The 26,969-nt window shown below is 40.2% G+C and overlaps 17 non-coding genes across 17 annotated transcripts; 7 read left to right on the forward strand and 10 right to left on the reverse strand.

Moving 5' to 3' along the window:
• Window positions 1–4,838: 4,838 nt before the first annotated feature.
• Trnas-cga lies at window positions 4,839–4,920 on the reverse strand. Its single transcript has one exon. It is a non-coding gene; the product is annotated as a tRNA-Ser (tRNA).
• Window positions 4,921–4,997: 77 nt separating this feature from the next.
• Window positions 4,998–5,071, reverse strand: Trnai-aau. The gene has a single exon. It is a non-coding gene; the product is annotated as a tRNA-Ile (tRNA).
• Window positions 5,072–5,537: 466 nt separating this feature from the next.
• Trnas-uga lies at window positions 5,538–5,619 on the forward strand. The gene has a single exon. It is a non-coding gene; the product is annotated as a tRNA-Ser (tRNA).
• Window positions 5,620–6,600: 981 nt separating this feature from the next.
• Trnar-ccu lies at window positions 6,601–6,673 on the forward strand. Its single transcript has one exon. It is a non-coding gene; the product is annotated as a tRNA-Arg (tRNA).
• A 635-nt stretch (window positions 6,674–7,308) lies between these two features.
• Trnas-cga lies at window positions 7,309–7,390 on the reverse strand. The gene has a single exon. It is a non-coding gene; the product is annotated as a tRNA-Ser (tRNA).
• Window positions 7,391–7,805: 415 nt separating this feature from the next.
• Trnar-ucu lies at window positions 7,806–7,889 on the reverse strand. The gene is given in 2 exon segments: window positions 7,806–7,841; window positions 7,853–7,889. It is a non-coding gene; the product is annotated as a tRNA-Arg (tRNA).
• A 118-nt stretch (window positions 7,890–8,007) lies between these two features.
• Window positions 8,008–8,089, forward strand: Trnas-uga. Its single transcript has one exon. It is a non-coding gene; the product is annotated as a tRNA-Ser (tRNA).
• A 981-nt stretch (window positions 8,090–9,070) lies between these two features.
• On the forward strand, window positions 9,071–9,143 carry Trnar-ccu. Its single transcript has one exon. It is a non-coding gene; the product is annotated as a tRNA-Arg (tRNA).
• A 635-nt stretch (window positions 9,144–9,778) lies between these two features.
• Trnas-cga lies at window positions 9,779–9,860 on the reverse strand. Its single transcript has one exon. It is a non-coding gene; the product is annotated as a tRNA-Ser (tRNA).
• Window positions 9,861–10,275: 415 nt separating this feature from the next.
• Trnar-ucu lies at window positions 10,276–10,359 on the reverse strand. Its single transcript is given in 2 exon segments — window positions 10,276–10,311; window positions 10,323–10,359. It is a non-coding gene; the product is annotated as a tRNA-Arg (tRNA).
• A 118-nt stretch (window positions 10,360–10,477) lies between these two features.
• Window positions 10,478–10,559, forward strand: Trnas-uga. The gene has a single exon. It is a non-coding gene; the product is annotated as a tRNA-Ser (tRNA).
• A 981-nt stretch (window positions 10,560–11,540) lies between these two features.
• Window positions 11,541–11,613, forward strand: Trnar-ccu. Its single transcript has one exon. It is a non-coding gene; the product is annotated as a tRNA-Arg (tRNA).
• Window positions 11,614–12,248: 635 nt separating this feature from the next.
• Window positions 12,249–12,330, reverse strand: Trnas-cga. The gene has a single exon. It is a non-coding gene; the product is annotated as a tRNA-Ser (tRNA).
• A 408-nt stretch (window positions 12,331–12,738) lies between these two features.
• On the reverse strand, window positions 12,739–12,822 carry Trnar-ucu. Its single transcript is given in 2 exon segments — window positions 12,739–12,774; window positions 12,786–12,822. It is a non-coding gene; the product is annotated as a tRNA-Arg (tRNA).
• Window positions 12,823–12,940: 118 nt separating this feature from the next.
• Trnas-uga lies at window positions 12,941–13,022 on the forward strand. The gene has a single exon. It is a non-coding gene; the product is annotated as a tRNA-Ser (tRNA).
• A 1,690-nt stretch (window positions 13,023–14,712) lies between these two features.
• Trnas-cga lies at window positions 14,713–14,794 on the reverse strand. The gene has a single exon. It is a non-coding gene; the product is annotated as a tRNA-Ser (tRNA).
• A 77-nt stretch (window positions 14,795–14,871) lies between these two features.
• On the reverse strand, window positions 14,872–14,945 carry Trnai-aau. Its single transcript has one exon. It is a non-coding gene; the product is annotated as a tRNA-Ile (tRNA).
• Between the last annotated feature and the right edge of the window lie 12,024 nt (window positions 14,946–26,969).

The following is a 26,969-nucleotide window of genomic DNA, read 5'->3' on the forward strand; positions in this document are numbered from 1 at the left end:
CCCACGTTTCGTTTTTCATCAGTGATGCGTATTCTTCATCGATAGCTGGTTTCCAGAGGTTCGCTTCATCTGATGTTATGGCTTCGGTGTAGTTGAGTGGCTCATGCGGTTGGTTGGCACACGAGAGTAGTCCTAGGTCACGTCTCCAGTTTTGGAATTTCTCTGAATAGGCTGGTTGTCGACTGGAACGCCTCGGTTGGACTAGTGTTGAGTTCTCTTCCATTTCATCTAGATTCTGTTCACCTTCGGGACGCTGTTCATCTTCCGGATGCTGTTTACCTTCCGGATGCTGTTCACCTTCCGGATGCTGTTCACCTTCCGGACGCTGTTCACCTTCGGGATTCTGTTCACGTTCGGCGTTGGTTGGATCTTTTCTCAGCTGTTCGAATTCTGGTCCGGAGTTGGATTGTCATCTGTTCTTTCTTCTATGAAATCTGATTCAGGAAAAATCAGAATGTGTTTTTCTTCGTTAGAAGGACCTTTGAAGACATTATTCTCGTCAATTAGCACATCTCGACTTATGACTACTCTTTGTTTCTCGTGTACCCAGATTCTGAATGCTTTTGACGCATCACAGTATCCAACAAATATACCTTCTTGGCTTTTTGGATCCAGCTTTTTCCTGGTTGCATCTGGTGTATGGACGAATGTCCTTGCTCCAAAAATTCGGAAGTAGGAGACATCTGGTTTCTTGTGGAACCACATTTCAAATGGTGTTACGCTTGCTGCTTTTGATACGACTCTATTTAGGGTGTATACTGCGTAGGCTACCGCTTCCGCCCATAGCTTCAATGGGATGTTTCTTGTGTAGATGAGACTGCGGGCTGCTTCTAAAATAGTTCGATTCGCTCTCTCTGCTACTCCGTTTTGGGCTGGAGTGTGTGGTGCGGTAGTTTCGTGACGAATGCCTGAATTCCGGAGCCATGTGGAGAAATTCTTGCTGGTGTATTCTCCTCCGTTGTCACTGCGTAGTGTTTTGACCACTTTTCCTGTTGAGTTCTTGAGAAACATTGCGAAGGCACGAAAAAGATCAGGAACTTCATCTTTTGTTTTTAAGAAATGGACAGTAGTCCAGTTGCTGTAGTCGTCTTTGAACGTCACAAAGTACGTGATCCGGCTGGCGTTGGTGGAGTTATTGGGCCACAGATATCTGAGTGAACGAGGGATCCAATATCAGTTCCTCTTGTTCTTCCTTGAGGAAATGGCGACCGGTGCATCTTTCCTAGAGTGCATCCAACACATGGGACCTTTGAATTGCTGTTTGACACATGTGCAAGACGCTCGTGCCATGTTGATAGAGGAAGAACCAGGTTGGCTGCGAGGGCAGAGTCTTCATAGGCCACTTTTGCCGTGATGTTCAGTTGGTAGAGCGTGTTGTCTGTTCTTTTTCCAGTAAGTTCTAAATTACCATTGCGATAGAACTTGGCCTCGTTGTTTGTGAATACTGCTTCTACTCCTTCGTTGGTTGATGCTCCAATGGAAAATAAGTTCGTTCCGAGTTTTGGTACGAAGAGTACGTTTTTGATGGTGATTGGGACTTCTGCACCATTGATCATCGTTGTGGCTTTGACATCTCCTTGGCCTTCAGTTAGGAGTTGGGTGTTACCAATACCAGTAACGTACCTTGGTGTAGAGTCATCAGGCTTGAAGTTCCACAGGATGTTTCTCTGATCTGTCATGTGGCGAGTAGCTCCTGAGTCGGCGTACCAGGTGGAGTCGTTACGGATGGTCTGTTGGGTGGATGAATGATAGCTGTGGTCTCCATGGTCCTTATTGCTGTCCTTGGCTAGATTAGATTTATCTCCTGGGGATCCCTTTTTGTCTCGTTCGTTTCTTAATCTTTCCCGACATGTGGCGTAGAGATGGGTAGTATCGCCACAGTAATTGCATTTTCTGATGTAGGGGTGTCTGGTGCCAGCTCCTCTTCCATGTCTTCCTCCTCTACTGCGACGGTTATGGAATCCTCCACGGCTGTGTCGATCACTTTGTTGAGGGGGGAAGTTGTTCGAGAAGAAGGCTGAATCTGCAGCATCCGACTGACCGTTGTTGTAGATTTTGGTCACATTTTCTTCTTTAAGTAACCTCTGGGTAAGTGTCTGGATGTTCCTGTTCTTGGCCGGTACGTTATCCCAGACAGACAGGAAATGTCGGAAGCTAGGTGGAAGTGTGACCAGTATTTTGGTCATTACCTGAGCTTCAGTCACAGGCTCGTTGAGGTCTTTCAGTTGAGAGGCAAGTAACTCGATGGCAGATATGTGGGACATGACACTGTGATCTATGCAAGAATAAAATTTAGTGGTGTGTACTGTTAAGCATAGGGGTAGTGACTACCTGGGTGGTATTTGTATTCAAAGAATTGTTGCATCAGAAGATGCTTATTCTCAGCCGCATTCTGAGCATGTTGTGTGGTCAACCTGACCCACATGTCGTTTGCTGACTGGCATCCATAAAGGGTATTCTGTTGCTGTCTCTCTATTGTAGCAAATAGGTAATGACGAGCATGTACATCTTTGGATTTCCAAGCATCAATCAACTTTTGATTGGAATCCTATGAGAAAGTGCATGAGTAAATGAAACAATTTACTCGTAGACAAAAAAAACTTACAGCAGCAGGTATCTTTTCTACTCCATCTACAATATCAAGTAAATTGAATGATTCTAGCAATAATCTGCAACCGAACTTCCATTGTTGAAAGTTACTTCCGTCAAATTTGACTATGTGGCTAATGTCTTTTGACGTCGACATAGACATGTTCGAATCAATATCAGTGTAACACTTAGATTAAGACAATGTAAACTGGGCCCATAACCTGTTGGAGTGAAGTGTTAAATAAACAGTATTGTATGCAAGTAACTTTTATTCGGGGTTGACATACCTGTCAGCACAAATCTCTTTAATCAAGTGAAGCCTTTGACAGTGACACTTGAAAGACATAGACAGCACTAAAAGGGCTGGGAACACAAAGAAGGTAGTACTAAACAGTTGGGTGGAGTTCGGCAACCACCACGGTTTGGCAACATCTCCAACAGAAAATAATCTTGAAAAAAAAGAAGAGACCAAGAAAAGGCAAAAGAAAGCTGGAAAGAAAGTGTAAAAGAACGCTAAAGAAGATGAATCGAGAAGAGCAAGGGGATCGAGTTTAATGGTTGGAGATATAAAAGAGATCGTGGAAGAAATGGTAGTTGATGAGGCAGGTCTGGTAGTAGTAGAGAAAGAAGCAGTTGGTGTAGTAGATGTAGATTTGAATAGGGAAGGATTAGGTGTGTCCCCGTGTTCCCTGATTACAGTGTATGGGCTGTAAGTGTGTGAAGTAGAGAGAACAGAAAATCTCCAAGAATTGAATGGAAAAATTGCACTGAGCTGTTTTGAGGGAAGAGTTGAGCTCTCAACATAACGAAATATAGAAAATAGGTTTTCTGTTTAAATTTATTTGGAAAGTTGAATGTTTGCATATTCTGGGCTCTCAGTCTGAACTTGAAAAGTGTTTAATTATATTCTGCAAGTTTGTCTTTCGTTGAATAACCAGCAATGAAGCATTATTGACTCGTAATCAGCATCTGACTGTGTTAGCACTCCCATTTCACACAAAACAACTTCAACACATACAAAACCCCGCCAACCCGGGGTTCGCCCGCGGTTTTCCGACAAGAAAAAAACCTAACAGAAAATAAACCCAACCCAAGACAACGGGTCATCACCAGTATCAATTTCATTTTGTTTTTCTTTTCGACCAAGTGCCAGCGGTTCGGAGCGCTTGTGTATGCGCACCGTCCATGCGGCTTAACAGCACCGCCATTTTTTCTCTCCCGCAACGGTTGGAATTACATTCCCGTTCGTGCAGTCATTCGTGGTTCCCCTTCGTATATCACTCCGTCAGTTGTGCAACAAGACTTTCATTAATCGTGTGGACACAATGCACTGTTTCTCGATAGGAGGTTCTACAATTATGGTCGTCTGCCTTGTGCTAAATATTCGGTCAGAGCGTGTTGGGCCTCTCCAACTTCATCTGCAGTCATCTTCTTCTGGAAACTTCACACGTGCGCTTGTCGTTGCATTATTTATTTGCGGTGATGAGTACTTTTCCATATCACGAGTCTTCGCCATTTTTTTTTGCTTGAACTCACTTCACGCGGTTTATGGGTGACACCATCTTGGTTTTATAGTTGATTTCTTCTGTGTGTCTGCGAACAGGATGAATGGTGTGTCAGACCCCCTTTCTTTCTGTGGAAAAATCGTATTTATTATATATATGTTATATATTGTTACGCTCAAATCAGCATATGGCCTAATTCACACTTGAAGTGAGGTCACTTTAAGCGAAATCAATCACTCTGCCGACTCCCTTTTACACAAGATCCGGTACAGAATGATAAACTGTCAATGTTGGTGCCTATCTAACCTTATTACACCAACAGCGTCCACTAACTATACCAAATAAGAATACATAGCAACAACGGACGAAAAAAGGTGCAAGGTTAATACTCCGAACTAGACTGACAGTCACCGAGAGGGGGAGCAAGGTTAAAAAGAGGAAGGCCAAGAAGCAAGGTTAAACAAGGTGACAAACTACATTAGGCCACCTAGGGTTAAGTAATTAAACCATTAACCCCACAATCAATGATTGATTATCCATGGTCACCCCGTTGCTTAGTTTGTCTTGTCTTGTCCAGGGCCATCACATATGCTAAAGACCTAAAGACCTTTCGTTCTTCTCTCACTGTGTACTCCCCTACTGATTTTAAACTTGGATGTTCTCCCAAAAAATGACTAGAAATAACTTCTGGCGTCACTTGATCAAATGTTGTGTAGTTACATTTACCAATAAAATGCCACAAAACGCAGATAGTAGGATTCGAACCTACGCTCCAAGATGGAAACTGATTTCGAGTCAGTCGCCTTAACCACTCGGCCATATCTGCATTAAATGTTTTAGCAAAATATTTCGAATCTATCAGTACCTTTTTAGAGTGGAAAATATTTAATGGAAGAATTATAGTGGCCCGTAAGAGGATCGAACTCATGACCTCCGCGTTATTAGCACGGCGCTCTAACCAACTGAGCTAACAGGCCAATAAATACTCAATATATTAATCAAAGGTTCATTCATCATCAGTTAGGTATACTCTGTGTGTCTTTAGAGAGAATGATTTAAGTTATCTACCAAGCAACGCTATATCAGCATCACATTTCAATCGTCACTGTGAAGGCAATGCAAGCCAGTGATATTCATTGAGTGTTCGAGATATATTTGTAGTTTTATTGATCTGACATGATTCCCCATGGTTTGTGGTTAACTACTACTCATCATGAACTAATAGTTTCGTCATATGCTATTAATCGTGGCGGAACTCAAACCCGCAATTTTCGGATAACTACTTTCATAGAAGTCCGACGCCTTATCCATTAGGCCACACGACCTACACTTAAAGAAAGTGCTAGGATTTTGCATCTCTCATTTAACCTGCTCTTCAGTAAGGTCAAACGGAAATTTTGGTGAACCAATAAATATTATTACTAGATTGTCTGAAAATTCGGGGCAGTTGTGGCCGAGTGGTTAAGGCGATAGACTTGAAATCTATTCCTCTCTGAGGGCGTAGGTTCGAACCCTACCAACTGCGGTGAATTGCCATTTGTTTCACATGCTAGTATTTTCTAGTGGAACAACTCATTTTTAATCGTTTACTAATATCTCAAATTTACGCATGATTACAAATATGATCTGTGCAGTCATGGGTATCCTAGGTCCCAGGATCTATCTCGGAGCCATAGACCATGACCTGTCAGTTGGGGTTTCCAGAAACGTGTCCATTTTTCAGAGGCCAGTGCCGAAATGCATTATGGCGGTCTTTGAGTGTAGTTTACAAACACAAAATGTAGTCAGAGACAAATTATAGGATGAAAGAATGTGAACTCATTTTGTTTACGAAGAATAGAAAAACGTCCGTACTTCCGTCCGTAAAAGATCTATAAGCAATCGTAAAATTTAAAAATGAACTCGAACGGAAAACTATTGCAATATCAATTATTAAGCCCGGTTAGCTCAGACGGTAGAGCGCGGGACTTTTTATCCTGAGGTCAAGGGTTCAAGTCCCTTATCGGGCGGCTAGTCTTTTGATTTTAGTTAGTATTTTTGGTTTTCCACCATTTATTATCAAGTTAATATCGTTTGAAATCATTCACAATTATGGGCAGAATTCATAGATGTTCATAGACGACAACACGAGTTCTCATGGTGTTTCTTTATGTTAATTCCTACGATGTAGAGAAAGTGCGAACCAAAAGGAAGTACATTCGGATATAGGTCGTGGAACATACACAAATAATGAAATGAGATAGTGAGAAAGAGTATCCCTCATGTGAGAGTAGAAAGCCTTGATATTTGATACAACTAATTGCAATAGTAAATGTATGTCCAGTTATAGAACTCGAAAGCTGTAAATAGAGTTTGTAGTTAAGATTATTCAAAAAAAATGGTTTTCAAGATTGAGACGATGTCCACAGACGGTAATCGCTGTATGTTTATATAACATGGGACGTTTGGCTATCTTCTTGGAAAAAGCTTTGCGTCATTCCTCGGATAGGAGATTCAACCTAATTCAGCCTTTGTGGCCTAATGGATAAGGCACCGGCCTCCTAAGCCGGGGATTGCGAGTTCGAGTCTCGCCAGAGGTAGCGAGCAACCGAAACTATATTTATCGAAAATCGTCGTTAAATTGGCAATTACTTGTCTTTTGTTTTACTGTTTTCAAGCAAAAATTTTCATTGGTCCAAGTGTTGGGAAATCGCTGAAATGGCATGCTTAAACTTGGAAACCTTTGCCAGTGACAATTACTTGGCAGCGGAACTTATTCTGCTGTTTTACAGGTGAACTCTGACTCTCTCATCCTTCTCTGCCGTCTTCACTGGTTCCTGGAGCAACAACGCGCTGAATTCAAGACGCTGGTCATGATGGTAAGGTGCATTCTCGGCAACGTGTACTTGTTGTCTCTCATCTACTTTTAGAAACTATCTAAACCTGGCCTACGATCACAGACCTCGACTTCGATGGACCTGACTGTTCTTACCACTCGTACGGACCATTGTTGAGAGCATGCCTTATCCAGGGTCACCCCGTTGCTTAGTTTGTCTTGTCTTGTCCAGGGCCATCACATATGCTAAAGACCTAAAGACCTTTCGTTCTTCTCTCTCTGTGTACTCCCCTACTGATTTTAAACTTGGATGTTCTTCCAAAAAATGACTAGAAATAACTTCTGGCGTCACTTGATCAAATGTTGTGTAGTTACATTTACCAATAAAATGCTACAAAACGCAGATAGTAGGATTCGAACCTACGCTCCAAGATGGAAACAGATTTCGAGTCAGTCGCCTTAACCACTCGGCCATATCTGCATTAAAAGTTTTAGCAAAATATTTCGAATGTATCAGTACCTTTTTAGAGTGGAAAATATTTAATGGAAGAATTATAGTGGCCCGTAAGAGGATCGAACTCATGACCTCCGCGTTATTAGCACGGCGCTCTAACCAACTGAGCTAACAGGCAAATAAATTCTTAATATATTAATCAAAGGTTCATTCATCATCAGTTAGGTATACTCTGTGTGTCTTTAGAGAGAATGATTTAAGTTATCTACCAAGCAACGCTATATCAGCAGCACATTTCAATCGTCACTGTGAAGGCAATGCAAGCCAGTGATATTCATTGAGTGTTCGAGATATATTTGTAGTTTTATTGATCTGACATGATTCCCCATGGTTTGTGGTTAACTACTACTCACCATGAACTAATAGTTTCGTCATATGCTATTAATCGTGGCGGGACTCGAACCCGCAATTTTCGGATAACTACTTTCATAGAAGTCCGACGCCTTATCCATTAGGCCACACGACCTACACTTAAAGAAAGTGCTAGGATTTTGCATCTCTCATTTAACCTGCTCTTCAGTAAGGTCAAACGGAAATTTTGGTGAACCAATAAATATTATTACTAGATTGTCTGAAAATTCGGGGCAGTTGTGGCCGAGTGGTTAAGGCGATAGACTTGAAATCTATTCCTCTCTGAGGGCGTAGGTTCGAACCCTACCAACTGCGGTGAATTGCCATTTGTTTCACATGCTAGTATTTTCTAGTGGAACAACTCATTTTCAATCGTTTACTAATATCTCAAATTTACGCATGATTACAAATATGATCTGTGCAGTCATGGGTATCCTAGGTCCCAGGATCTATCTCGGAGCCATAGACCATGACCTGTCAGTTGGGGTTTCCAGAAACGTGTCCATTTTTCAGAGGCCAGTGCCGAAATGCATTATGGCGGTCTTTGAGTGTAGTTTACAAACACAAAATGTAGTCAGAGACAAATTATAGGATGAAAGAATGTGAACTCATTTTGTTTACGAAGAATAGAAAAACGTCCGTACTTCCGTCCGTAAAAGATCTATAAGCAATCGTAAAATTTAAAAATGAACTCGAACGGAAAACTATTGCAATATCAATTATTAAGCCCGGTTAGCTCAGACGGTAGAGCGCGGGACTTTTTATCCTGAGGTCAAGGGTTCAAGTCCCTTATCGGGCGGCTAGTCTTTTGATTTTAGTTAGTATTTTTGGTTTTCCACCATTTATTATCAAGTTAATATCGTTTGAAATCATTCACAATTATGGGCAGAATTCATAGATGTTCATAGACGACAACACGAGTTCTCATGGTGTTTCTTTATGTTAATTCCTACGATGTAGAGAAAGTGCGAACCAAAAGGAAGTACATTCGGATATAGGTCGTGGAACATACACAAATAATGAAATGAGATAGTGAGAAAGAGTATCCCTCATGTGAGAGTAGAAAGCCTTGATATTTGATACAACTAATTGCAATAGTAAATGTATGTCCAGTTATAGAACTCGAAAGCTGTAAATAGAGTTTGTAGTTAAGATTATTCAAAAAAAATGGTTTTCAAGATTGAGACGATGTCCACAGACGGTAATCGCTGTATGTTTATATAACATGGGACGTTTGGCTATCTTCTTGGAAAAAGCTTTGCGTCATTCCTCGGATAGGAGATTCAACCTAATTCAGCCTTTGTGGCCTAATGGATAAGGCACCGGCCTCCTAAGCCGGGGATTGCGAGTTCGAGTCTCGCCAGAGGTAGCGAGCAACCGAAACTATATTTATCGAAAATCGTCGTTAAATTGGCAATTACTTGTCTTTTGTTTTACTGTTTTCAAGCAAAAATTTTCATTGGTCCAAGTGTTGGGAAATCGCTGAAATGGCATGCTTAAACTTGGAAACCTTTGCCAGTGACAATTACTTGGCAGCGGAACTTATTCTGCTGTTTTACAGGTGAACTCTGACTCTCTCATCCTTCTCTGCCGTCTTCACTGGTTCCTGGAGCAACAACGCGCTGAATTCAAGACGCTGGTCATGATGGTAAGGTGCATTCTCGGCAACGTGTACTTGTTGTCTCTCATCTACTTTTAGAAACTATCTAAACCTGGCCTACGATCACAGACCTCGACTTCGATGGACCTGACTGTTCTTACCACTCGTACGGACCATTGTTGAGAGCATGCCTTATCCAGGGTCACCCCGTTGCTTAGTTTGTCTTGTCTTGTCCAGGGCCATCACATATGCTAAAGACCTAAAGACCTTTCGTTCTTCTCACTCTGTGTACTCCCCTACTGATTTTAAACTTGGATGTTCTTCCAAAAAATGACTAGAAATAACTTCTGGCGTCACTTGATCAAATGTTGTGTAGTTACATTTACCAATAAAATGCTACAAAACGCAGATAGTAGGATTCGAACCTACGCTCCAAGATGGAAACAGATTTCGAGTCAGTCGCCTTAACCACTCGGCCATATCTGCATTAAAAGTTTTAGCAAAATATTTCGAATGTATCAGTACCTTTTTAGAGTGGAAAATATTTAATGGAAGAATTATAGTGGCCCGTAAGAGGATCGAACTCATGACCTCCGCGTTATTAGCACGGCGCTCTAACCAACTGAGCTAACAGGCAAATAAATTCTTAATATATTAATCAAAGGTTCATTCATCATCAGTTAGGTATACTCTGTGTGTCTTTAGAGAGAATGATTTAAGTTATCTACCAAGCAACGCTATATCAGCAGCACATTTCAATCGTCACTGTGAAGGCAATGCAAGCCAGTGATATTCATTGAGTGTTCGAGATATATTTGTAGTTTTATTGATCTGACATGATTCCCCATGGTTTGTGGTTAACTACTACTCACCATGAACTAATAGTTTCGTCATATGCTATTAATCGTGGCGGGACTCGAACCCGCAATTTTCGGATAACTACTTTCATAGAAGTCCGACGCCTTATCCATTAGGCCACACGACCTACACTTAAAGAAAGTGCTAGGATTTTGCATCTCTCATTTAACCTGCTCTTCAGTAAGGTCAAACGGAAATTTTGGTGAACCAATAAATATTATTACTAGATTGTCTGAAAATTCGGGGCAGTTGTGGCCGAGTGGTTAAGGCGATAGACTTGAAATCTATTCCTCTCTGAGGGCGTAGGTTCGAACCCTACCAACTGCGGTGAATTGCCATTTGTTTCACATGCTAGTATTTTCTAGTGGAACAACTCATTTTCAATCGTTTACTAATATCTCAAATTTACGCATGATTACAAATATGATCTGTGCAGTCATGGGTATCCTAGGTCCCAGGATCTATCTCGGAGCCATAGACCATGACCTGTCAGTTGGGGTTTCCAGAAACGTGTCCATTTTTCAGAGGCCAGTGCCGAAATGCATTATGGCGGTCTTTGAGTGTAGTTTACAAACACAAAATGTAGTCAGAGACAAATTATAGGATGAAAGAATGTGAACTCATTTTGTTTACGAAGAATAGAAAAACGTCCGTACTTCCGTCCGTAAAAGATCTATAAGCAATCGTAAAATTTAAAAATGAACTCGAACGGAAAACTATTGCAATATCAATTATTAAGCCCGGTTAGCTCAGACGGTAGAGCGCGGGACTTTTTATCCTGAGGTCAAGGGTTCAAGTCCCTTATCGGGCGGCTAGTCTTTTGATTTTAGTTAGTATTTTTGGTTTTCCACCATTTATTATCAAGTTAATATCGTTTGAAATCATTCACAATTATGGGCAGAATTCATAGATGTTCATAGACGACAACACGAGTTCTCATGGTGTTTCTTTATGTTAATTCCTACGATGTAGAGAAAGTGCGAACCAAAAGGAAGTACATTCGGATATAGGTCGTGGAACATACACAAATAATGAAATGAGATAGTGAGAAAGAGTATCCCTCATGTGAGAGTAGAAAGCCTTGATATTTGATACAACTAATTGCAATAGTAAATGTATGTCCAGTTCTAGAACTCGAAAGCTGTAAATAGAGTTTGTAGTTAAGATTATTCAAAAAAAATGGTTTTCAAGATTGAGACGATGTCCACAGACGGTAATCGCTGTATGTTTATATAACATGGGAAGTTTGGCTATCTTCTTGGAAAAAGCTTTGCGTCATTCCTCGGATAGGAGATTCAACCTAATTCAGCCTTTGTGGCCTAATGGATAAGTCACCGGCCTCCTAAGCCGGGGATTGCGAGTTCGAGTCTCGCCAGAGGTAGCGAGCAACCGAAACTATATTTATCGAAAATCGTCGTTAAATTGGCAATTACTTGTCTTTTGTTTTACTGTTTTCAAGCAAAAATTTTCATTGGTCCAAGTGTTGGGAAATCGCTGAAATGGCATGCTTAAACTTGGAAACCTTTGCCAGTGACAATTACTTGGCAGCGGAACTTATTCTGCTGTTTTACAGGTGAACTCTGACTCTCTCATCCTTCTCTGCCGTCTTCACTGGTTCCTGGAGCAACAACGCGCTGAATTCAAGACGCTGGTCATGATGGTAAGGTGCATTCTCGGCAACGTGTACTTGTTGTCTCTCATCTACTTTTAGAAACTATCTAAACCTGTCCTACGATCACAGACCTCGACTTCGATGGACCTGACTGTTCTTACCACTCGTACGGACCATTGTTGAGAGCATGCCTTATCCAGGGTCACCCCGTTGCTTAGTTTGTCTTGTCTTGTCCAGGGCCATCACATATGCTAAAGACCTAAAGACCTTTCGTTCTTCTCTCACTGTGTACTCCCCTACTGATTTTAAACTTGGATGTTCTCCCAAAAAATGACTAGAAATAACTTCTGGCGTCACTTGATCAAATGTTGTGTAGTTACATTTACCAATAAAATGCTACAAAACGCAGATAGTAGGATTCGAACCTACGCTCCAAGATGGAAACAGATTTCGAGTCAGTCGCCTTAACCACTCGGCCATATCTGCATTAAAAGTTTTAGCAAAATATTTCGAATGTATCAGTACCTTTTTAGAGTGGAAAATATTTAATGGAAGAATTATAGTGGCCCGTAAGAGGATCGAACTCATGACCTCCGCGTTATTAGCACGGCGCTCTAACCAACTGAGCTAACAGGCAAATAAATCATTTAATCAAAGGTTCATTCATCATCAGTTAGGTATACTCTGTGTGTCTTTAGAGAGAATGATTTAAGTTATCTACCAAGCAACGCTATATCAGCAGCACATTTCAATCGTCACTGTGAAGGCAATGCAAGCCAGTGATATTCATTGAGTGTTCGAGATATATTTGTAGTTTTATTGATCTGACATGATTCCCCATGGTTTGTGGTTAACTACTACTCACCATGAACTAATAGTTTCGTCATATGCTATTAATCGTGGCGGGACTCGAACCCGCAATTTTCGGATAACTACTTTCATAGAAGTCCGACGCCTTATCCATTAGGCCACACGACCTACACTTAAAGAAAGTGCTAGGATTTTGCATCTCTCATTTAACCTGCTCTTCAGTAAGGTCAAACGGAAATTTTGGTGAACCAATAAATATTATTACTAGATTGTCTGAAAATTCGGGGCAGTTGTGGCCGAGTGGTTAAGGCGATAGACTTGAAATCTATTCCTCTCTGAGGGCGTAGGTTCGAACCCTACCAACTGCGGTGAATTGCCATTTGTTTCACATGCTAGTATTTTCTAGTGGAACAACTCATTTTCAATCGTTTACTAATATCTCAAATTTACGCATGATTACAAATATGATCTGTGCAGTCATGGGTATCCTAGGTCCCGGGATCTATCTCGGAGCCATAGACCATGACCTGTCACTTGGGGTTTCCAGAAACGTGTCTATTTTTCAGAGGCCAGTGCCGAAATGCATTATGGCGGTCTTTGAGTGTAGTTTACAAACACAAAATGTAGTCAGAGACAAATTATAGGATGAAAGAATGTGAACTCATTTTGTTTACGAAGAATAGAAAAACGTCCGTACTTCCGTCCAAAAAAGATCTATAAGCAATCGTAAAATTTAAAAATGAACTCGAACGGAAAACTATTGCACTATCAATTATTAAGCCTGGTTAGCTCGGACGGTAGAGCGCGGGACTTTTAATCCTGAGGTCAAGGGTTCAAGTCCCTTATCGGGCGGCTAGTCTTTTGATTTTAGTTAGTATTTTTGGTTTTCCACCATTTATTATCAAGTTAATATCGTTTGAAATCATTCACCATTATGGGCAGAATTCATAGATGTTCATAGACGACAACACGAGTTCTCATGGTGTTTCTTTATGTTAATTCCTACGATGTAGAGAAAGTGCGAACCAAAAGGAAGTACATTCGGATATAGGTCGTGGAACATACACAAATAATGAAATGAGATAGTGAGAAAGAGTATCCCTCATTGTGAGAGTAGAAAGCCTTGATATTTGATACAACTAATTGCAATAGTAAATGTATGTCCAGTTATAGAACTCGAAAGCTGTAAATAGAGTTTGTAGTTAAGATTATTAAAAAAACATGGTTTTCAAGATTGAGACGATGTCCACAGACGGTAATCGCTGTATGTTTATATAACATGGGACGTTTGGCTATCTTCTAGGAAAAAGCTTTGCGTCATTCCTCGGATAGGAGATTCAACATAACTCAGCCTTTGTGGCCTAATGGATAAGGCACTGGCCTCCTAAGCCGGGGATTGCGAGTTCGAGTCTCGCCAGAAGTAGCGAGCAACCGAAACTATAATTATCAAAAATCGTCGTTAAATTGGCAATTACTTGTCTTTTGTTTTACTGTTTTCAAGCAAAAATTTTCATTGGTCCAAGTGTTGGGAAATCGATGAAATGGTATGCTTAAACTTGGAAACCTTTGCCAGTGACAATTACTTGGCAGCGGAACTTATTCTGCTGTTTTACAGGTGAACTCTGACTCTCTCATCCTTCTCTGCCGTCTTCACTGGTTCCTGGAGCAACAACGCGCTGAATTCAAGACGCTGGTCATGATGGTAAGGTGCATTCTCGGCAACGTGTACTTGTTGTCTCTCATCTACTTTTAGAAACTATCTAAACCTGGCCTACGATCACAGACCTCGACTTCGATGGACCTGACTGTTCTTACCACTCGTACGGACCATTGTTGAGAGCATGCCTTATCCAGGGTCACCCCGTTGCTTAGTTTGTCTTGTCTTGTCCAGGGCCATCACATATGCTAAAGACCTAAAGACCTTTCGTTCTTCTCTCACTGTGTACTCCCCTACTGATTTTAAACTTGGATGTTCTCCCAAAAAATGACTAGAAATAACTTCTGGCGTCACTTGATCAAATGTTGTGTAGTTACATTTACCAATAAAATGCCACAAAACGCAGATAGTAGGATTCGAACCTACGCTCCAAGATGGAAACTGATTTCGAGTCAGTCGCCTTAACCACTCGGCCATATCTGCATTACATGTTTTAGCAAAATATTTCGAATCTATCAGTACCTTTTTAGAGTGGAAAATATTTAATGGAAGAATTATAGTGGCCCGTAAGAGGATCGAACTCATGACCTCCGCGTTATTAGCACGGCGCTCTAACCAACTGAGCTAACAGGCCAATAAATACTCAATATATTAATGAAAGGTTCATTCATCATCAGTTAGGTATACTCTGTGTGTCTTTAGAGAGAATGATTTAAGTTATCTACCAAGCAACGCTATATCAGCAGCACATTTCAATCGTCACTGTGAAGGCAATGCAAGCCAGTGATATTCATTGAGTGTTCGAGATATATTTGTAGTTTTATTGATCTGACATGATTCCCCATGGTTTGTGGTTAACTACTACTCATCATGAACTAATAGTTTCGTCATATGCTATTAATCGTGGCGGGACTCGAACCCGCAATTTTCAGATAACTACTTTCATAGAAGTCCGACGCCTTATCCATTAGGCCACACGACCTACACTTAAAGAAAGTGCTAGGATTTTGCATCTCTCATTTAACCTGCTCTTCAGTAAGGTCAAACGGAAATTTTGGTGAACCAATAAATATTATTACTAGATTGTTGGAAAATTCGGTGTGGCCGAGTGGTTAAGGCGATAGACTTGAAATCTATTCCTCTCTGAGGGCGTAGGTTCGAACCCTACCAACTGCGGTGAATTGCCATTTGTTTCACATGCTAGTATTTTCTAGTGGAACAACTCATTTTCAATCGTTTACTAATATCTCAAATTTACGCATGATTACAAAGATGATCTGTGCAGTCATAGGTATCCTAGGTCCCGGGATCTATCTCGGAGCCATAGACCATGACCTGTCACTTGGGGTTTTCAGAAACGTGTCTATTTTTCAGAGGCCAGTGCCGAAATGCATTATGGCGGTTTTTAAGTGTAGTTTACAAACATCAAATATAGTCAGAGACAAATTATAGGATGACAGAATGTGTACCCATTTTGTTTACGAAGAATGCATATGTAAAGTGGAATGCTATTTACATAAAAATAATATCATTGCCAATGTCCTTTATGCATATTTGAGGCCTGAGCTAGCCATCGTAAGAGCATGATATTGCAAGTGTTGCTTGTTCTCGTGTTGTCTTGACACCAGCAACAATTTCAGTGCCGTCACTTGGGTAATAATTTTTGTTATTTTCATTCCTATGTTCTGTTTGATATGTATGAATGATGCATGACTTGCACCAATGCCGTCCATTACATCGAAAACTGAAATTCACTTGTTTATTTTCAATATAAAACTAAGGTTAAAACACTGTCACTTTACAATCTTTCCTAACTTGTTTTTGTTTCTGTCAATGTTTTTTCGTAACCCTAATTAAATAATTCCCTAACTATTCCCCAATTAGTAGCATCATGTACATGTTGACAGCAGTCATCGAAAACTGTTATGACAAGGTCACACTCGTGGCATAAAAAATGTCGTCGATTACATGCAAACCATCAAATTTGGTAATCTATTCAATTTTTAATTATTTGTCGAAGTGCTAATTACAAATTTCACAAATGAAGATTCAATTAATCGAAGATTTCAAGAGAATCCAAATTCTTGTAATTTTTTTCACAAGTGTTCAATAGTTGTCAACAAGCCTCGGACTTTCTTGATTTGTCCTATTTGTTTACTTTTCTGTTCAGTGATTAAGACGACCAACAACATTTCAATTGACACACACACTGGCCATAAAGTGATGCCATACCCACTACTTTGCCAAAAAAAGTTGAATTCCATTCGTATGGCTGATTGAAATTGAAACTTCTGTGTATTTTTGTGGTTTTCAACAAAAAATGCTGTATTGGGGTTGTGAGTATCTTTCTCTTCCACGAAAAAAAATGCGAGGAGCGAAGAGAAAGCAATGTGATACAGAGTCGGGGGGAACAAGGAGTACACATTAAAAAAATCTGATTCTAACCAGAGCTATAGACTAGGAGTCTATAGCTCTGGTCAAGTTAAAGCTTTTAATCAGCATTTGGAGACACGACTACTTCTGTAACATGGTTCCGCTCCTGCTTTTTATTCCTTTCTTTTTTATTACACCAGCCTCCACTGTCGTCTTGTGGGGTGGGGAGGGGGTCATCAGGCTCACCAGGGCCACCTTTCAGGCCGACTGGACGGCCGTTTTCTCTTCCAGGATGGCGTTGACCAGATGCGGCGTCAAAACTTCAATAAATTTAGGGGGGGGGGGACTTTTTTGGATGACGGCCCAGATAGTGGATCGTCTGCGCCACCAGCTTCTTCACTTCGTTGCTGGTGTGATTCCGAGTCTTGGTTAATGCCAGGCATAACGGTGGTGGGAACGAGACTGGGCTGCCGCTAGGGCAGCCGCTCGTCATCAGGTGATTTAAGAGGAAGCCGATGGCCCGGATGATGTTGGACAGGATGGGAACCCAGTCGTCCTCCAGGTAACTGAGGAGGACGCGGTGCAACTTATCGCGCTATTCCGGCGTGTAGACGTTCTCGGCCGCTTCCTTGAGGGCCACTGAGAGACAGGCGCTCTTTCCGTGACGCAGAGTCCAGTCTAGCGACGGATCGTCTTGAATCAAGTAGTCGTTAAATAGAGTTACCAGTTCGTCGGCGGGCAGGTGACGGAAGAGGGCGCCAAAACATCCGGCGGCGGCCGATCGCGTTTTTTCTTTGACTGCAGACTGGCCAAGATGGACTTGCGGATGGGCTCACTCATCTTGTCGCCGGCCTGAGTGATAACGGCTCTGAGGGCATACAGCGACGTCTCCTTGAATGACGAGTTTTCTGTTTTCTTGGTTTTTGTGTAGATCTTGTAAAACAGTGGATCGACGCGCTCTTGACCAAATACTAGTTGACTCAGCCCAGCTAGCAGAGTATGTTTCCCAAATATTGCTAAAATATTATATCCCTACAATTGAGATGTTGGTAAAATAATTTTTTTAAATATTTTTCCAATATATTTTTGCACCCTAATTTGTTGGCTCACAATATTTTTTCAACTTATTTTACTTATTTTACTTTTATTGGCGAAATAACAGTTTTACTACTTTTAAAATTTTGACGGATATCTGGTTGTTGTGTTTATGGTTATGTAATCCAGCGTGGAATATTTATTCATTTTCAACTTGTTATCAGAAAGGATTCTATTTAGAGTTCAGTTTTGTTTTTGGTCTGAACTGGGATTGAACCATCACACATTGTGTCACCAATCCAATGCTATAACCACTACATCAACAGCAATGCTGTAACCACTTCACCAACAGCGTTATTATAATTGTTTTTCGACTTGAGGCAATAAAAGTTTTTAACTTCTAGAAGCCACGTAAACAAAGGGTTAAGATGGGAATCCCTATAGGGGTTTGTCCCGACAGGCAATAGAGAGATCCAGAGGATCTCGCCACGGATGTCCCTACGGCCAAAAAAAGGATAAATCAAGTCTCGTAATGGTAAAATATTGTTTTCCGAGAATATTCTTCGGTCGATAACCCACATATTGGTATAATATTAGATTAGTACTTTGCTGCGTCAAGGTGGCTGTTAAATTGTTTTGTTGTTTTCCCAATAAATGGCTTTTATCAAAGATGAATAAATCAATATTATTTTTTGTTATTTTCACAATAACGGACCATTAAAAAAGTATTAAATTCTTTTTTTTTATGAAAAAGCTATAGTTTTTTACATTTAACGTGCGTTTAAAATCCTAAATGTTTTATATCGTATTCAATTCGTTAGTTCGGCATACAATTGCCTAAATGAACAAACCAATTGTCTTTAAATCCAGATCTTGCACAAGTCTCGAACAACTAACTTTCGTACTTCGAATTTAAAACTCTACCTCCACGCTAACGTGATATAATTAATCTTAAACGTTAAGGAGATGAAATGTTAAAACTGCTATTATTATATATCCATATAGATAATTCTATGGAGGTTGGTTCAAACCCACTTTCAGCAAACAAATGACTTATGAAACAAATATATAGTCTCAATAATCATAAATTCAAAACACTGATGTAATTAAATCTTGCAATTAAAATCATGTAATTAATTATCATGTAATTAAATTTTGCTCACGCTGGGCTATAACCATGACAATGTGTAAATATGCACTATTGCACTATCCACCAGGTCACGTCGGGACTTTCTTTATATCTATATTGGTAATGTAGTGGTTATAGCATTGGATTGATGATTCAAAGGATAATGGTTCAAACCCACTCTCGGTAACAAAAGCCGTACTTAATCAAACATTTAGGATTTGAACGTGTGGTAAATGTAAAAGACTATAGCTTTTTCATAGAGAACGATATATTCCTTATTTAATGATCCGTTATTGGGAAAATAACAAAAAATAATATTTATTTATTCATCTTTGATAATAGTCATTTATTGGGAAAACAACAAAAAAATTTAACAGCCACCTTGTCGCAACAAAGTTATAATATAATATTATACCAAGATGTAGGTTATCGATCGTAGAATATTGTCGGAAAAAAATATTTTACCACTAGAGACATGCTAGCTGGGAGACGACTTGCCGCCTCAAGACGGACTTGACGGTTCTGATCGCTCAACCATTTCACAAAATTTTTTTTTCTTGTTTTTACAGAGGCATGTATGGTCCAATGACTTTTAAATTGTACAATTTGGAGGCCATCTTCATGTATGCTTTAACTTTCGCCAGCTGTTTTTTTTCGCCTCCTCCATCTCTTGGTACCCTAGAACAGAAATTTATATAAATTAATAATGCGATATTTTCTCAAAGAACACAACATGAATGCTTACAGCTTCCTTTGATGAAAAATTTAAGTCGGCAAATGTATTGCTCACCCCGAAAAAGTTTACTTTTCGGGGTGATGTCACATCTCATGGTTGGTATAACAACTCATCCAAGACCCGCACAACAATCTGAGGTTGGTAATAGCCATTGATCCTCATTTCTTTTTCTATCCGTTTTTTGTAGAATTCAAACGAAGTTCCTGGCAGGAACGCCCTATTAATTATTCAAATAAAAAATTATGATTTGAATAATATTTAAAAAATTTGAATATAATAACTTACCAAGTCATAAACTTGTCCACACAACGACGGTTTATGTACTTGAGCAGGACGAATTTTTTGGATTGCTCCATTACTGAATGATTGAAAGTAATGGATCTCCGTAGACGGTCAAACGTGCCTGATGGAGATTCTTCAACTTGAATGTGTCTAGTTCAAAGGATGTACCGGCGTACTTTGAAAGAAATCCAAAATGAAGTTGGTGATGATTTTTTTCGACGTATTTCATTGCGTGACAGGTGAATCGGAATGATTGTAATGTTGGGTCGTTGGCACAAATAATTATCCTAAACATTTCACTTTAGATATGTCTTTTTCCTGATCCATTTGTCTGGAAAATGGCCATGTTTTGGCTGTCTGTTAGTCAGTAGATAGTTGATGCTTTGTTAGTAGACACGCCGATCCGTTCGTAGTATTCAAGAGTCCTCGTGACTGCTAGTAGTTACGTCCACTGCTATGTCCACATGACGATTCTCGTTCAACTCACTCAACACGCCCCGAGATTAGAGATGTTCACCTTTGATAGAGAAACGCAAGAAGCAAAACTGGAGGCGTCACTGGCCAAAATATTTTCTTCATTTGTGCTAGCATGTTTGGCAACGAAGCTTTGCTTCGTGAAATAGTTTGGAGGACCGATGATTGACACAACTGATATTTCGTTGGCTGCCGATCGGTTAATTCTCAAATTTGTAGCAATTCTCGACAAAGAATTTCATCCCGTTGATGAACTCTTCACTCATAACTAAGCACGTGCTCCATTCTCTTTACTCGGCGGCCTTGTCCAAATCAATATACGCTGCTCTTGCGGCCATGACAACAACTGGTCCTATAGTCGGTTCTATGGCTACAATTTCTCCAAGTGTACTGGAGAGATTCAGCTATTTTAGCGATTTCAGCGAGATCCCTGTCTGAAATAAACTTTGACCGATGGTTAATCGTTTTGTTTACTTGTTGTAAGCTGAGCTGTTAATTTTTTTGTTACTGCAAGTCGTACCGCCACGCTGCTGGTGTCAATGATGAAGCCCAAGTTCTCTTTCGATTGACTTGCGTCACCTCTTTGATCAGATTTATTTGCTTCAATAATGAATTCTGACTATTGCAAAACATCATAAATATATACGATATGCTCTTCTGCTTGGCGTTGTGAAACTGCTGTTACTCTGCCATCGTCCAAATAGATTGAATGACGCATTTCTTTCACGTGTAAAACAGCGTTGACCGGCTTAAGGATCTTTGTGATACAGTGGACAGCAGAGGAGAGTTCAAAGGGAAGATTGAGGAAGATGAGATATTGAATCTCGCCGTTCGGCTTTGGTATGGCTGCACCGAGATATTTTGTTTGACAGGGTGGATTTTTATGTGCTGATAGGCCACCTTTAGATCATAAGTTATCTGGTAGTCTTGGTCTCGTGTCAATTACAATAATCGCTGGAAGTGCTCGCTGAGAGCGTAACCTTTTGTTCCTTGATGCTCAGATTTACACATCTTGACCCATCCCAGCAAAGTCTCTTCTTATTCGAACCGTCTTTTCCGTCTTTAGATTCAATAATCTCATCTGAATTCCTGTAAAAAACAAATTGTATTGGTTTGTGGCTAATGACAAATAAAACTCGATTTGAGATCGCGCAATTAAAAAGTGTAATGGCCATTTTATTGAATCAGTCAAAATTAATTACTCCTTGTGGGTGTTTTTGGGACAGTTTCTGACAAAATGATCCGTTGCTCCGCACAAATAACATTTCCTTTCTTTTTTGACCTTCGTTCGTCTCCCTCCTCAGGAATAACCTCATCACCCTCTAGGCTTATATCCTTCCTGATAGCCGCGAGACGGTTCAGCTCTAGAATAATCGTATTGTGGATAACCCCCGAATCGTTTGGCCTGTGCGGCTGAGTGTTCCTTGTCCGATTCACGGTAAAATTCGCGTTTTTAGTCAATGTTTTCCTGGTCTCTCAATACTTTAGCCAGGTCATTTTACAAATATTCAACCTTCTTCCTGTATATTATATCTTCCTTTCTTCCTTACTGCTGTATTTGACAGCTATCGGCCGGCCATGTTTCCTCTAGACTTGGAGAAAGAAAATTTGTTTGTGTTATTCTTCGTCCGACTTTCTCAGCTCTGCTAGTGCATTCTCGGATGCAGTCTTAACATTTCCAGCCTCCACGATTGCGATCACTGCCGTTGATGCGAGTATTCCGTTTTGTAAAGGAATCATAATTTTCCCCAATGCTTCCAGTTGCTATAATAAAGCAAATGAAAGAAGAACTGTTAATTACAAGTTCTTTCTGTTTGGCTAACATAATATTTTTAAATAATAGATTTGTTGTTGTTATTCGTGTGTGTGTCAATTTAATGATTCGTGACATTCATATGATTGAATTTGTCTTTTTTTGCGACCTGGTTGTCAACAGGCAGCTGTGTTTGGACCCATGGCTGTCAATCTACATCTTTTCTCATGACTATAACATGCAGCTCAATTTCTGACTGTGAACAGGCAATTGTAATGGAGCTCATGACTTCCCACAGGCAGCTCAATTCCTGACTATCAAAAGGTAAAAACTGTTTATGAACTCATGATTTTCATTATGCACCTTAGCTCATGACTATAGAAATGCAGCTTACAATTTGCCAACGACGTGGGGTTCAACTTCAACCTAGGTTTAAAATTATAACTTTATTTGACAATACTTACCCATCCAGTGATGGATGATAGATATATCATGTGAAACCTTGAAGAAACAATTAAGAAAAAGTTGTCAACAAACCAGCCCTCATTGGGCATTTCATTCCTGACTATATACGTGCAACTGGTTGATTGATTTGTTGCTGACTAGTGAATAAAAGACTTATGGCTCTCATGTAGCCAGCGGTGAGATTATGTGTTGTAACTTATGTTAGGTAGGTGCCCGGGGCGCAGTCGTGGCAAGGTGTGGTTGGGGGTTGAGATCCTGTTGGCAGTTCACGGGCACAGCCTTTTTATTGGCCATCTTTTTGCCATGATTTTTCTGTAGCTGATGTGACCAATGGATGAATGGATTAAAGCCATTCCTGAAGAGATCTCTGAAATGGATAAGCAATAAATGTTTCATTGTCTCGAGAAACAGTGATATCGAGACGGTATATAGAGCTTGTTGTCAATTCGGGTGGCCGTCATTTCGAGTGCTCCATTTCTTTCAATGAATTCGCGTGACTCGGTGAAGTGCACCTCACTTCCTTCTGCAATAAAGAATCCAACAGCGAATAGATTGATTCCGATAGAGGGAATATAGAGAACGTCGCTGATAGTGCATTTCTTACTGACATCGTTGACTGGTGTTACGATGTGTATATTTTCTTTGCCAAGAACAGCAGTTTGTGGTCTACCAATCCCGTTTATCCAGCTTGAGTCAGTTTCGAATGGTGTGAAGTTACGCAGCATCCATTGTTGATCAGTCATATGACTGGATGCAGCAAAATCTTGAAAAATGTCGGTTCTGGAACGATTTTCTGTTGAGAAGCATGTGTTCAGCTCATCTCTCTGTTTTATGAAGCATTCTTTCTCTTCTTGGCCGTACTTATCACAGTATCCACAGTGTACTGCTTCAGTGTTCTTGAAATCACAGTTCTGTACTTCATGACCAAAATTGTTGCAGTGGCTGCAGCGTCCAAAATCGTGAGGCCGTTTATTTTTCAGCAGCCCAGGTTCGTTTCGGGTGCATTGAGTGTTGCCCCCTCGACCTCTTTGAGGATTGGGACTTCGCCTAAGTGATAAATTCTGTTGTTTTCCAAATTGGACAAACCACCAAATGCGATGAACCTCAGTGGGCATTGGCTTGATTTGTCAGTCGTCCTTGACTTAGCCTCTAATTAATGGATTAAGTTTCGTGTTCGCCAAAGAAAGCCTGGTCAGCAGAGCTGAGTCCCCCATTTGTAAGATTTAGTCGTTCCTCTTCTCTTACGAGTCTTGAGGTTAAGTTTTCTAAAGTTCAATCAGCAATCGGACAGCTCTCAAATGAACATCTAAAATAATGAAGACTTCCTGGAAAAGTGGTGAGAATCTTTCTACAGATTTCTCATCATCCATGGCAATACCAGCTGCTAGAATTTGTTGGGCAATGAGCTTGGTAGACTCAATGTGAGCTCTTATGCAGAGTTCAGGTTTTAGCTTGTAGTTTAGAAACTCTTGTACAAGATACAGTTTCCTTTATGTGGAATTCTGTTGGTATCTGCTTGTCAGAAAAATCCAAATATTGCGGGAAGTTTGCCGAGTATGTAATGAATGTTGTTGTTCTTGATTACCACTTGAGAAGAAGTGCATTGCCAGATTATCATCCTGATACCAATTGTAAATAAGTGCTTTGTTTGTAACCAACGCCTCAATTTTGCACGTTTTGTTTCAAACAAATGCAAACTAATTACAGCTGCATACATGAAGACCAAATAGACACAGTCCCTCCGGGAGCCAATTTGATTGCCGATGAAATTGGTAAACAGTTCGGTCTTTCAGGGTCTCGTGAACCGAACCCCATGCATTCAACGATACCTCCTTCTGCAAATTGACGACAAATTTTCAGGACAAATTACAAATTATCTAAAGAAAAAATTTAAATCTCTTCGAGGGAGGAGCATTTTGTGTGATTCAGGGGTGATGGCGTCACTTCCAATCTGTTTTTAGAATTGCACAATGGTCATGAGTACATTCATTCATTAAAACGAGTTAAAAGTATCTCGTGGAATGATTAACCTACCGGGCTTCTTCGCCTGCAACCAGCTTACTGAGTACCAAAAACTTCTTGTCGAGTGCCGTTTTACGACTATCCATCAAATCCTGGTAATTTTGCTCCTGAATGACCATTTCTTCGAGAAAACGTGTTATTTCTCCCTAATGCATGGAAAGTGAACGGCTTCAGCAACCTGCAGAGCTGATGCGTGCATTTGGTGCTCGGTTTCCAAATTTTGTTCCATTTCAGCAATGCGGTTCTGTCAAGACAAGAAAAATGTGATTTTTCATATCATATGGAGTAGCCATTGCACGTTTCCAACATAATACAGTCATGTGTGAATTAGCCAACACCGATTCAGACAGATTATTACAAGCTGTAATAAGTTCTTGGTTATGAGCACCAGCTGTACTTCGTTGCTCTTTTAGCTGGTCTTCCAAATCTTCAACCTGTTTAATCAAGTTAGAGTATATTTCAGGCTGTGAAGATGATTAATCTAGACAAAATTGTTGCTTATAAGCCAATAATTGTTCCTTAAGTTGTTTCTGATATAGTGGCACTTTCTCTTTCAACTTGTCACTCTATGAGATGACATCCTATCATTTTAAAAAATTATATTGTACTCACAAATATTAATTGGGACTAGGGAAATTACCTTGTTTTCCTGATTTGCTCTGGCCATGTCGCTTTTTAGTTGATAACGCTTTGAGCTGATTATAACGAATTTACAGCTGCTGGACCTTTTTCTTGGCTTTAAAGAGGTCACTTTTAGATTTGTTGTACCTATTTGAAAAATAATAAAAAATGAGAACCGAACTTGTTAAACGCCTAGGTTTAACCAAGAAATCAAATCCATTTTTGATAAAACTCTACTTACTTTAGAAGAATTTCTACAAACTCAGCTTTGTCCCGTCCTGCTTCTAGCTCAATTCTTTTCTTTTCTTTAAATTTTTTAAGCAACATCAAGGTTGATTATCATGTTCGATAGATAAGAAGACCCTCTTCAATGTCTCCAAAATACAGGCTTAACTCTTTGTTCCAAAAAACTAACGAACAAAAAAACTTAAATGTCATGAGGCGATAAGCCGACGTTTTTGTTCTGGTGAGGAATAAGGAGCATTCCTTAGTTTAGCATCAGTTGTCGCAGCAATACCAAGGCTTCCATGACTTCATCAACTTGTTGTCTACTCGAGCCACGTCTGTTTACCATAAAGTCTGAAATAGTTGCAAAGTGCCAGAATTCGAGGGTGGACGTGGGTCAGACGAGATACCATGGTGAAGGATGAGCTTTGCTTGGTGGCTTGAGTACCCATCCAGTCTATCGCAAATGATGGATGGTCCAAAGCTCCCATCGTCGAGTTCAAAGACGGAATGGTATGAATAACCCTCGAATGTTTGTTCTTATTTTTGTGTCTATATATGTGTGTGTGTGTGTGTACGACGAACGATTGGGCCCCTGAGTTGATTAGCTTACAGACAACATTGGGTTACCTTTCTGTGTTGAATGTTTAAACCTCACCCGCCAAGACCCCAAATTGTTGGACACCTACTTGCTGACCTAAAACAACTGGCAGATAGTTAAGTGGTTATAGGTTGCCGTTTAATTTTTGTTTTAAATTTTTTATTTTACACCTTAATTTGCGGGCCCAGTCTTTCTAGCACGTCTCATCATCACTACTAACTTACCACTCCTTGACTGATGTCGTTTCAGTTTCTGCTGGATCGACAACGTGTCAAATGGACAAGTGAGCGAGTGCTTGCTCGTTTGAAGTCGCCGGAGAACGTGGTTACACCCTACGACCAACGGTAACTACAAAACAATAAAAAAAATCAAATAAAGCCTCTCTCAATCATTACTTAATCCTTAACTTTTGTTTTTTTCTTTCACGTTTTTTTATAGAACGCAGGCCTAGTGCTAAACGAAATCACCGTAAAAGGCGGAAAACTACCCAAAGAATTTTGGCGAATTAACGCTAAAGATTCCCTTGGGCCAAGAAGCGGTAGTTAGCGCTACAGTGTATATTCTGAAACGTTGAAGGCCACGGGTACAGGAACTGTCCCACTCACAAGTAGTGGTTGGAATCCAGAAGGGGTAAAAAAGAGGGCGACCGATAAGCAATTGCCCGTGAGTAAATTTTTATTTTTTTTTGTCAATGCCTTACATTGTAAATAAAAGTCAACCTTGTTTTTTATTTTGGTCTGACTAGCTGTGAGTGATCATGACATCGTTACCTACAGGCCAACTGTTTCCAAACTCGGAATTTTCTGTGAATTTGTGAGTAAGGCGTATGATACCCAATCGCATTACACCGGTGGAATGGTGATCATTCTACCCCCCGACAACGGAACACTTTTTATCTCTTTAAACACCCAGTGAAGCCATCAGTAATGCCACAGAGGCAAG

The sequence above is a fragment of the Daphnia pulex genome, chromosome 2 (genome assembly GCF_021134715.1).
Source record: "Daphnia pulex isolate KAP4 chromosome 2, ASM2113471v1".
Lineage (NCBI taxonomy): Eukaryota > Metazoa > Arthropoda > Branchiopoda > Diplostraca > Daphniidae > Daphnia > Daphnia pulex.